The sequence below is a fragment of the Sphaerodactylus townsendi genome, linkage group LG11, assembly GCF_021028975.2.
Source record: "Sphaerodactylus townsendi isolate TG3544 linkage group LG11, MPM_Stown_v2.3, whole genome shotgun sequence".
Classification (NCBI taxonomy): Eukaryota; Metazoa; Chordata; class Lepidosauria; order Squamata; family Sphaerodactylidae; genus Sphaerodactylus; species Sphaerodactylus townsendi.
Genome location: NC_059435.1, coordinates 5,183,906 through 5,194,877, shown reverse-complemented (window position 1 = coordinate 5,194,877; position 10,972 = coordinate 5,183,906). Strand labels below are relative to the sequence as shown.

Sequence of the window (10,972 nt, the reverse complement as noted above, 5' to 3'; positions counted from 1 at the left end):
AGCATGAGCCAGCTGAACATCTGGCAGTTCACTTACTTAGTAAAGATTTTATTGGTCTGATTTCTTCCCTTGTGAACTAATGAATAAATGAAGCTTCCCAGCCTCTGATAAGTAGAAACTAATGGGTGCTAAACGGAAAAAAAAAGAACGACAAAATGAAGCTGGCAGTTTATATTTAGAAAAATTGTTCTCTTGTTTAAAAAAGGGTGCACTGGTGCTAATATATTTAAAAATGTATACTTATATATTTATTAAATCTGATGAAGGCAAGGCAGGGCTGAAAGAAAATGTTATTTTTATGTCCATCTCAGTATCGGCTTAGCTGAAGCAGTGTGCTTAGAAATCCCAAGCTTTCAGATTTTTATTTATTGATCTATTCCACAGGTGTCAAACTCGCGGCCCTCCAGATGTTATGGACTACAATTCCCATCATCACCTGCCAGCAATGATGCTGGCAGGGGATTATTGGAACTGTAGTCCATAACATCTGGAGGGCCGCGAGTTTGACACCTATGATCTATTCGATTTGGAATCCCCTCTCCCCCGGGCTTGGAGTGGTGAACAATAATAAATCACGTAATTAAAAGACGATAACATACAAAACCCATTCCTGGGCATACAAAACAATCAACCTACAGCAGTGATGGTGAACCTTTTCAAGACCGAGTGCCCAAATTGCAACCCCAAACCCACGTATTTATCGCAAAGTGCCAACACGGCAATTTAACCTGACTACTGAGGTTTTCGTTTAGAAAAAACGGTTGGCTCTGAGGTGTGCCTTACTCGGGAGTAAGCTTGGTGGTAGTCGGTGGCTTTGCTTCGAAGCAACCGTGCAACTCTTCCCAGGGGTAAATCAAAACCCTAGGAGGGTTTGCTCAGAAACAAGTCCCATTGCCAGCAACCGAGCTTACTCCCAGGTAAAGGATCGCGCTTTGGTTCTTTGTATGAAAATCAGTGGGGTTTAACAGCGCTTAACAGGGTTACCTACACTGCTTCCCCAAAACTAGATCGTAGGTTTAATGCTAATAATCGAACCCAGCGGCCCAGGCCAGCCTAGATGTGTGGGGGGGGGGGGGGGCTGTTTGTGCGTGCCCACAGAGAGGGCTCAGAGTGCCACCTCTGGCACCCGTGCCACAGGTTCGCCATCACTGACCTACAGTTAAAAAAAAAGAAAAAAGAATCAGAGAGAGATGCAAGAAAAGAATGAATGAAAAAGTGGGATGGGGAGGAAAAGAGACAGGATTCTGCGCCATCCGGAACGGAGTTATGCCCGTCTAGATCCACTTAAAATAGGTTTAGACTGGAGCGGCGCTCTTTAGGATTGCACCAATTTCGGATTCAGCCCGAACCAAAGCAGATTTAGGCCGGTCTGAAGCCACTGAAACGAACAGGTTTAGACTGGAGCAACTCTACGTAGGATTGCACCGACCTGGGATTCAGTGCAATTTGTGGCGGGTTTAGAGGGGAGGTTTCCACCGATCCGGCCCGCTCCCCTCCTCGCAGAACGGCTTTTGCTCGCTTGCAATTGGGGGAAAAGCAGGCGGGCGAGAGAAGGGCCGCCTACTCGCGAGTAAGCGCCTTCGCACGGAGCGGGCGACAGAAGCGCCGCCGCTTTTTTCGCCCGCAGGTGACGTCACGCGAGCCCACGACCCCCCCTCCCGCAATCGGAGCGGCGGCCCCCCCCCAGTCACGTGCCGAAGACATCCGGGTCACCTGTGGGCGGGGCGCAGCAGCCCGCTCTCTCCTCGCCGGGTGGGGGTGGGAGGGGGCGGGCCGGCGAGGGCGCGCGCGCGTGCGCGGCTCGGGGGCGCGCGCGGGGACTGGCTGAGGCGGCGTCCGTGGCGGGGTACCGTTAACGGCGGCGGCGGCGGCGGCGGCGAGCGGGGCCGCGTCCTCCCCCGACCCATGTCCGTCGCTCGCCCTTGTCCGGCTCCAGCGCGCCTCGGCCACGGAGGGAGACCCAGCCCGCGCCGCAGCCTCCCTCGGCCGCGCCGGTGACCGGCAGCCCCCGGCGGGAAAGCGGGGCGCGCCGCCCGACCCCCCGACCCCCGCCCAGGTGAGTCCCGCCGACCCCCCCCCCCCGCGCCCTGTCCCTCGGGCAGCCGCCGGTCCTGGGTTCAAGCGCCTCCCTCCCTCTGTGGTGGCGAACCTTTGGCACTCCAGATGTGATGGACTACAATTCCCATCAGCCCCTGCCAGCATGGCCAATTGGCCATGCTGGCAGGGGCTGATGGGAATTGTAGTCCATAACATCTGGAGTGCCACAAGGTTCGCCACCACAGCGTGTAGGAAGAGCCGACAGGGCGGAGAGGAGGGGTCCTACTCTGCAGGGCTGTTGCTGCCGTCTGTTCTTCTACGCCTTTCTCTGCCGCGCGGGGGCTGGGAGGGGATTTGAACCCTACCTGCCCCGTTACGTGGGCCACCACCAGGTGCTTGATGTCTGTGTCGTTCATGCCTCGGGTCTCTGCTCGCTGGGACCCCCCCGAGGCTGCTCCCACGGCCTCCTTGCTCGCCTTACTCTCGCAGCAGCAGTTCTGCCAGGCGGGTGACGCTGGGAGCGGGTGCCCGGCCCCAAGGCACCCAGGAAGCGTCCCTAAGAGAAGGGGGGGATTCGAACTTGGGCTTTTCTCCCCCATTTGGAGACTGAGGGATTCGAACTTGGGCTTTCCATAGGTGGAGTGGGGGATTCAAACCTGGGTCAGACAAATTTCTCCTTGGACATTCTAGCCCCGTGGTGGCAAACCTTTGGCACTCCAGAGGTTATGGACTACAATTTCCCATCAGCCCCCCCTGCCAGCATGGCCAATTGGGCAGGGGCTGGGATGGGAATTGCCGAATTCATAACCTTTCTAGAGGCAGATGGCGAACCTTTGGCATCCAGATAAAGCTATGGACTACAATGGTTCATCAGCCCCTGCCAAGCATGGCCAATTGGCGTGCTGGCAGAAGGGGCTGATAAGGATTGTTGTCCATAACACTCCTGGAGTGCCAAAGGTTCAGTGCACCTGTAACGGCAACCTAGAGATGCCAGGAAGCTCGCCACCACTGTAGCACTAAACCACACCTGGCTCATGTCTTCATATGAGGAGCATAGTGTAGCGTCATGGTTGAGTGTCTGGCTGGGAGACCCAGGTTTGAATACTCCCCTCGGCCATGGAAAGGGGACGGGTGACCTTGGCTGCATCCACCTCACAGGATTGTCGTTAGAATCAAGGAGAGGAGAGCTCAGATTTTGGTTGTGCCTCCCTTGGGAAGAAAGGCACCGTGTGTGGTACATAGACCAACCCAATTGTATTCTACTGTGTAGTTAGGTGTGAAAGCCCAGCGAAAAGTTTTTTTTTCCCTGAAGAATTGTATTTTCAGTTTTTTCCAGTGAAAAACTTGACATTTTGGGGGAACATGGAAAAAACCTCAGAAATTCTCTCTTTTGAAATGCTTAATAGAAATCAGATGGTATTAGATAAAGGTAATTTCCTGTACGTAGACGTGCTTACAAGGACCTAAAGATCACTTTTGTTGATAGTTAATGTGTGCTCTAATGGGCATAACCCATTTTTGAAGAGTTCAGTGTATTTCCTTGAAAGGAATTCCTGTTATGGTCAATGAGGCTTACTCCAAAATAACCGTTCACCATGGTCAGATTGAACAGCAGTTAACAGTTTTTATCTCCTCTGCCGATGTGGTGCTGCGAGTGGTAGGAGCCAGCATCTGCTCACAAGTCAGTTCTGTGTTGGATTTCTTAACTGCTCATTTTTTATCACTTTTCTTTAAAAACTTCCTTCGGCATGTAAGGGCTCTTCTTTATATAAATGTAATGGTGCAGTCTAACCACATAGTCCCCTTCTCATGCTTTTTACTGGCTGGAAGTTTATATTTTCTTCACTCTTTTGTGGGTTTTCTGCACAAGTATTGGAAGGGTGATAGGGGTAACTTTTCATTGGACCGTTTGATAGTGTCAGTTGCATGCACTGCATAATTATACTGCATCACCTGACTGATTACATAGCAGTTATTAATGTATAATTTTAATGTAGTTTATTATAGTTTATTCACAGGCCACTTTTCTAAGTCTCAAAGCAGATTACTAAATATAGAATACGACTGAATCAGACAACATAAGACATCCAGTGGCAGTGCATTGGTTACAGAAATTAGGAAACAGTCCAAACAGAAAACTGAAGCAGTACAGGTGTAAACAGTGCTGAGAATGCATGCATATGGACTGTTGATAAGGTCTGTTTCGAAAGATGGATACATTTTATTTAACTAAGCCAGCTTTATGAATGGGCTTTTGCTTGAATGTATTAAATTGCATATGAATTCTGGTGACTTAACGTTACGTTGGTGTGTTTTTTCATGGATGTAGAATGTCTTTCCCCCAAAAAAGGGTGTCTTCTGAATGTGGCCAAATTTTCCAGCTTGCGGGGTCTAATTACTTTTGGCAGAGTTTGAAAGTGGCAGGCATGAGAACATCAGATAAAGGCAAGGCTGCTTGGACACCAGCTGCTATTCAGAATGATTTTTGAGGCCGTGAAAAGGTGACCCAGAAAACCTTGTCCTCTCAAGTGTTCCGGGCCTCAGTGTGAATTTTAAATGCACAGTTATGTACACTGTATTATTCAGTTAAATATCTATCATTTCATGTAATTGTTTTTCCAGTAGCAGCACAATATAATGTCTTTTGCTTATGACAGGGATCAGAAGAAAGTAAAGTCTTGAGATGTTGGGAGTGAGGGAGTACAGCAATTTTAGTAATGAGACTGGGCAGTTTTAAAGTATAAATGTCTTAGGAAGCATTCCTTCCTATGTCTGTTCAGAAATCCTATGCTACTCAATTGGGGTTACTTGCAGGAAAGCACTTTTACAGTTGCACTGAGAGGGAGCATTCATTCTTGAGCAGGAAAATAGTGGCAGGAGGGAAACCTAGCCAAAAATAAGTGTCATTTTAGTCAGTGGGGCTTATTACCAGGAAAGGATTTCAGCTTTAATTTTCTGTGAGCAAAACGGTGGATATGCTCAATATTACAGTAAACTTTGAATGGCTACCTTCTTCTTTTAGATTCATTTTAGATTTTTCCATATGAGAGTCAGGAAAAAATACAAGTTGAAAATGGAAGACACAAATCTTATAGTAAACAAGAAGAAAAAGTCCTACACAGTCACAACAGGACTGGCTGCATATTTGAATATCAAGCTAAACTTTGTAATGCTGAAAACATTGTATCGTTCAAGAATGTGTTATACCCATTAGAACAAATTAATTGTCAACAAAAGTAGTTTAGATCCTTGGAAGTATGTCTACATATACAGAAATTACCTTGGAAGTATGTCTGTATCCAGGTAATTGTATTATTTGATAGGGATATTTATATTAGTACTAATTTAGTTTATTTTAGCTATGTCGGTATACATGGGGTGTTTTTTTTTTGTGTATATTTTAATTTTATGATATGAGGAGAGTGTGAAGGCCTATGGCAGGGGTCTTCAAACTATGGCCAAGTGGTAGGGCTCATGGGAATTGTAGTCTATGAACATCTGGAGGGCCATAGTTTGAAGACCCGTGGCCTATGGCCAAGACAGTCAACTTATTACTACTTACTCTTACTGGCAGCAGCTCTCCCAGCTCTCAAGTGGATGTTTTGCACTTGCTACTTGATCCTTGTAACTGGATATGCTAGTGATTGAACCTGGGACCATCTGCAGTCAAAACAGACGACCTACCACTGAGCCGCAGTCTCTCCTCATAAGCTCGTTGCTGCTATTTTTTCATTGATATCAGCATGTTACAAGTGATGGTCAGCCTCATCCAAAGCTCGAGGCAGCTGGGGATGGTGCTGTTGCTGTTCTGCCCCACTGCCTGCAGAGGGGGTTCAGGCAGTGCATGGAGGCAGACAAATCTGAAAACCTCCCCAGCTGCCTGAAAGCGCTCCTTGGAGCTAAATGGACTTACACCACGCTTTTGGATGGCATAAGTCTGGAATGCTGGCCCATGGTGTGAAAGCCCGCGTGGAAGCCAACCATAGTCAGCTCCGCCCCTAGGAATGCCCCCCCTCCCCCCTGGTATCCAATTGGCTGCTTCACAGCATAGCTCCACAGCTGGGGCTTGCTGCTGCAGATCTTAGGGGTAGCCAAATGCCTGTGTCATTTCCCTCTCCACCAGTGAGGGTGCCCCGTACATGGCAAAGACACTAGTTCGAGGCCACACTGCATCTGACCAGCATTTCGGCCCCCCACTTTGGATGGTGCTGTGAGGTCTGCAGGGCATGTATACATACAATTATAATATGTATAACTTGAGCCCATAAGCGTTGGGTCCACTTGGACATCCATAATTTTGTTATGTACATATCCTTGTTGTATCATCCTAGGTAAGGTGTTTTAAGTAAAGAAATTTCCATAGTAATGGAGCTACCCTGTTTCCCCGAATATAAGACATCCCCAGAAAATAAGACGTAGTAGTATATATATGGAGGTTTTGCTTTGAAGTGCGCGAAATATAAAGGCATCCTCCTCGAAGTAAGACGAAAGAAAAGTTTTTTTGTTTGGAAGCATGCCCGACGAACAGAACACAGAAAAATAAGACATCTCCTGAAAATAAGACATAGCGCATCTTTGGGAGCAAAAATTAATATAAGACACTGTTTTATTTTTGGGGAAAAACGGCACTACCCTGTTTCTCCGACAATAAGACATCTCCTGAGAATAAGATGTAGTAGAGGTTTTGCTGAAGTGCTAGATATAAAGCATCCCCCAAAAGTAAGATGTAGCAAAGTTTTTGTTTGGAAGCATGCCCGTCGAACAGAACACCAGAGCATGCAGCTGTGGAGCGGAAAAATAAGACATCCCCTGAAAATAAGACATAGCCCATCTTTGGGAGCAAAATTAATATAAGACACTGCCTTATTTTCGGAGAAACATGGTATACGAGGTGTAGCGCTTAAGGTGTCAGACTAGGACCTGGGAAATCTAGGATCAAATTCCCTCTTGAACCATTGAAACTTGCTGGATGACCTGAGGCTAGTCGTACACACTCTTGAGTCTTGATTCTGGCTAGTAACTAAGAAATACCATGATTATGGTGGGGAGGCAGGCAATGGCAGTTCACCTCCGAAGGTCTCTTGCCTTGATTACCCTGCAGGGTTTCCAGAAGTTGGGCGTGACTTAACAGATTTAAAGAGATCTATTGTATTGTTATTGGACTAGGATCTGGGACATCAAGATTTGAATCCCCACTCTGCCATGGAATCTTGTCCTGTTGGGTGACCCTGGGCCAGCCTTACTCACTTAGCCTAACTTGCTTTCAGGTATGGTTGTGAGGATAAAACAGAGAGGTGCCTGGCATAAGCTGCTTTGAGAAAGGCGGGACATAAATAAAGTTAATAAATAGTACAGTGATGAAAAAATTGTGATTGGCAGTACACCATGGATTATTTTCCCATTTCAGGTTATTTGTCTGTCTGTGATCGGTAGAGCTTTAAGAGCTGGTTGAGTTGCAATCTGCATTCTTATATGAGGCAATTGAAATAAACTTCAGGGAGAAAATCTGTTGGCTGACTTTTGTCAAAGAATGAGATGGAAAAATTGGAGTTCAACACTGGGATTAATTGCCTTGTAAAATCTGGGGTAGCTTTGTAGTGATGTTTTTTCAAGTTATAATGTGAGAATTGATCAGTGTTTTGTTTTAGTAACTAATTTGTTTTTGCAGGCTGGACTTCTGATGACACAACCAGGGTAGTTCAATCATGACCACAGCTGTCCTAACAGAGCTGCTCTATTATGTTTCTGCGCGCAGCTGCAAGATCCCACTTATCCTCACTGCAGCAGCGACTCGCTGTTGTGATGCTCCTGAGCCCCCTCATAAGAGTTGCTGTCAGAACCTAAGCCCTGTGTTGTGACTCCTGCTAAGTTCAGTGAGACTTTTTCTCCAGTATGCTTACTATGTGACATTCACTGCCTATGATCTGATTCGCACATGGATGGTTATATGCTCATAGGGAAGAGGTGGGGTGGGGAATTTGGTTTCTGCCATTTAGTTTCTTAAATGAGTAACTGTTCACAACTGCATATTAACAATAAAACATTTAAGTATTTCAGTGATATATCACCAAATATCTGAAAATAGACTAGCACTGACTTAGTCATGATCTCAGATTAAGACCTTGAGATTCTTGCATCTCACATTCTTTATGTGGGAAGACATTGACCCAGGATCACTTTATCTTCCTGATTGTATGTTAAAGGAAAGATGTTCAGATTGTTTTGCTCTTGATGATTCCTCTAGACACGGTGTGTCAAATTAGAAGTGAGCCTCCAGAGGTTATGGACTATAGTACCTTATCACCCCGCCAGAGCAAATAATGCTGGCAGGGGATGATGGGAACTGTAGTCCATAACATCTGGAGGGCCGCGAGTTTGACACCTATGCTATAGAACTTATGTATTTAGTGATTAACAGGTAAATGACTCATAAAGCAACTTTAGCACCATTTAGTATTTATTTTTGAATTAAAAGTACTGTATCAGTCAATTGCACAACAAATACTGCAGTTATACATTAATAAAACATAGGAGGTAAAACAAAAATGCAAATAAGAAAGAAGGAAAAGCAGTGTATACAATTATATTTGTTTTGCAGTTTTAGTAAGTTTTTTTGCAGTTTCAATTCTTGTTAAATCACATGTTTCTTGTTAAATCACTTGTTAAATCACATGTTTCTTGTTAAATCACTTGTTAAATCACATGTTTTTGTAGATTCCTACTATGAAATGGAGGACAAAGAGTTAAGTGTAGACTAGAAAATGAGAAATGGATTCCAGACAGCATAAAAAGTATCCTCTCACTTGATTTTTTTGGGTAATCTAAATTCATCAAATATTCCACAATCTCTTGTGGCATGTACCAATTTTAGCTTTTGTTGATTGTTGTCTAGTGTTAAGATGTGATGGATCCTGCTCCTAGTGAAAAATAGATGTCATAAGAAATTGTACATGTTATAAGACATTGGTACATAAATCAGTAACAAATTAGGTACAGTGGAAGCTTGGTTTACGATGACTTTGGATTTTGTCAGTTTCGGTTATCGTCGATCGTTGCCAGCCGTTGCATTGCCTTGGTTTTTGGTTTTCGTCGGTGTGCCAATGAAAGCTGAGGCAACTTTTGCATAACTTTGCTGCAATGGCATACCTCGGTTTTCGTCGGTTTCAGTTTTTGTCGGGTGTTTCTGAACAGATTACCAACGAAAACCAAGATTCCTTCAGGGTAAGTACCAATGGCTTATTAATAGGGTTAAGGTCGAACACTCCAAGTCCTTTAAATACCTAGGCCTCACCTTTCATCATAAAGCCACGTGGGCCAGACACAGCGACATTGCTATAAAAGGAAGTTATCACACTGCTTCAGCAGCAGTGAAGTTTTTTCACACCAGGGGAAGAGGATATGTCCCAGCAGCTCTAAAGGTTTTCAACTCCAAGGTAGTTCAGCAACTTCTCTATGGAGATCCTTTATGGATAACTGCATGGAACAATTCCGTTGAAAGAATACAATATGGCTTCCTATATAAAATACTCGGATTACCGCACTCTGTACCATATGCTGTACTATGCTTAGAAACTGGTCAGAACCTACTTGAAACAAGAGCATGGCTGAATACATTCAAGTATTGGATCAAATTATGTTTTAACGTATACTGCGTGCCCAGACCTATTTGCCTCCAAATGGTATCAATGTCTCAAATTAAAATTTTGCTCAATAGGTTTATTACTTGAAGATCTCTGTATGCTGTCACCCAGAGAGATTTTCCAAACCTTAAAAAGCCGACTTTTAGAACAGGAATACTATATCCTGTTGGGGCAAGCAAATAAATCATGCTCACCCCTCTCTGTCGGAATAATACCGGAACAGGGGCACATAGCCAAATATCTTGAATTATTAACTGAACCCCAACAGAGATGGATTATCATAAGGGCCAGATCCAATACTTTCCCATCGACCATTACAAAGGGTCGTTACTTATCCATCCCTCTCCAGGATCGGGTTTGTCCACACTGTAAAAACCAAGTGGAGACTCTTTTTCACATTATTCTTGACTGTCTGAGATATGTGGGCATTAGGAATTTCTTTCCCAGGCTGGCCCTAGACAAATCTGAAAGAGACTCTGACAGTTCTGTTGTGGATCTTCTGTTAAACAATACAGATGTCATGTTCTTGGAAAAAGTAGCAAAATCCTCTGAAGATGCCAGCCACAGATGCAGGCGCAACGTCAGGAGAGAATGCTGCTAGAACACGGCCATACAGCCCGGAAACCACACAGCACCCAAGTAGCAAAATTTCTTTTGCGAGTGACAGAACTTTCTAAGTAATGTAAACTGCTATATACAGTCTTTTTGTCTGCGTTTTGAACGTACTCTTGATTTGTACTTCATAAATGTCTGGTAACACTCTAGAGCCTATTTTAAATGCCTAATAAAGGTGGTTGTTGTTATAATTCTTTTTATGATAATGCAGTAAAAGGTTAGGTTTGATTGGAAATTAGGTATTCTATTTTTCTAGAAGCTCTTTGTCCTTAGAAATTGTACACTTCTAATTCTGAAGTGTGATGGAGTGGGTTGTGACACCAGGAGCTGCAAAAGAAAGGGGCAAATTAGTGGAAATCTGGGACTCTGCTCCCCCGTTGTCACCTTAGATGTCAGGCATAAGTAGATGCAGTATGGCTTCAGGTGCACCATTGTTTAGTTTGAGTGGCTAAGATGTGTATTTTCTCACTACAAGTTGACGATGCCTCTGTACTGTAGATGAACTAGATTTGAACTTTGTGAGGAGCTGCCCTTGGCTCATGGGCATCACAGTGCCACTTCTGTTGCAGAAGTTCTAGCTGCTGCAGCCTGGCTGGCACTTAACTTGGTTTTGCCACCTTTCTTTAAAATCTGGGCATATGCTGGCAATTGTATTCATTTCTGAGAACTAAGTATTGCTA

The 10,972-nt window shown here is 44.8% G+C and overlaps 1 protein-coding gene across 2 annotated transcripts in view; it reads left to right on the top strand.

Annotated features, from left to right (window-relative positions):
• The first annotated feature begins 1,759 nt into the window (after positions 1 to 1,759).
• GALNT1 (polypeptide N-acetylgalactosaminyltransferase 1) overlaps positions 1,760 to 10,972 on the top strand; it is a 90,006-nt gene continuing 80,793 nt past the window's right edge. For both annotated transcript variants that reach the window (XM_048511175.1, XM_048511174.1), the window contains exon 1: positions 1,760 to 2,056. The gene's annotated coding sequence lies outside the window, so the exon portion shown is untranslated. The remainder of the gene's footprint in view (positions 2,057 to 10,972) is intronic.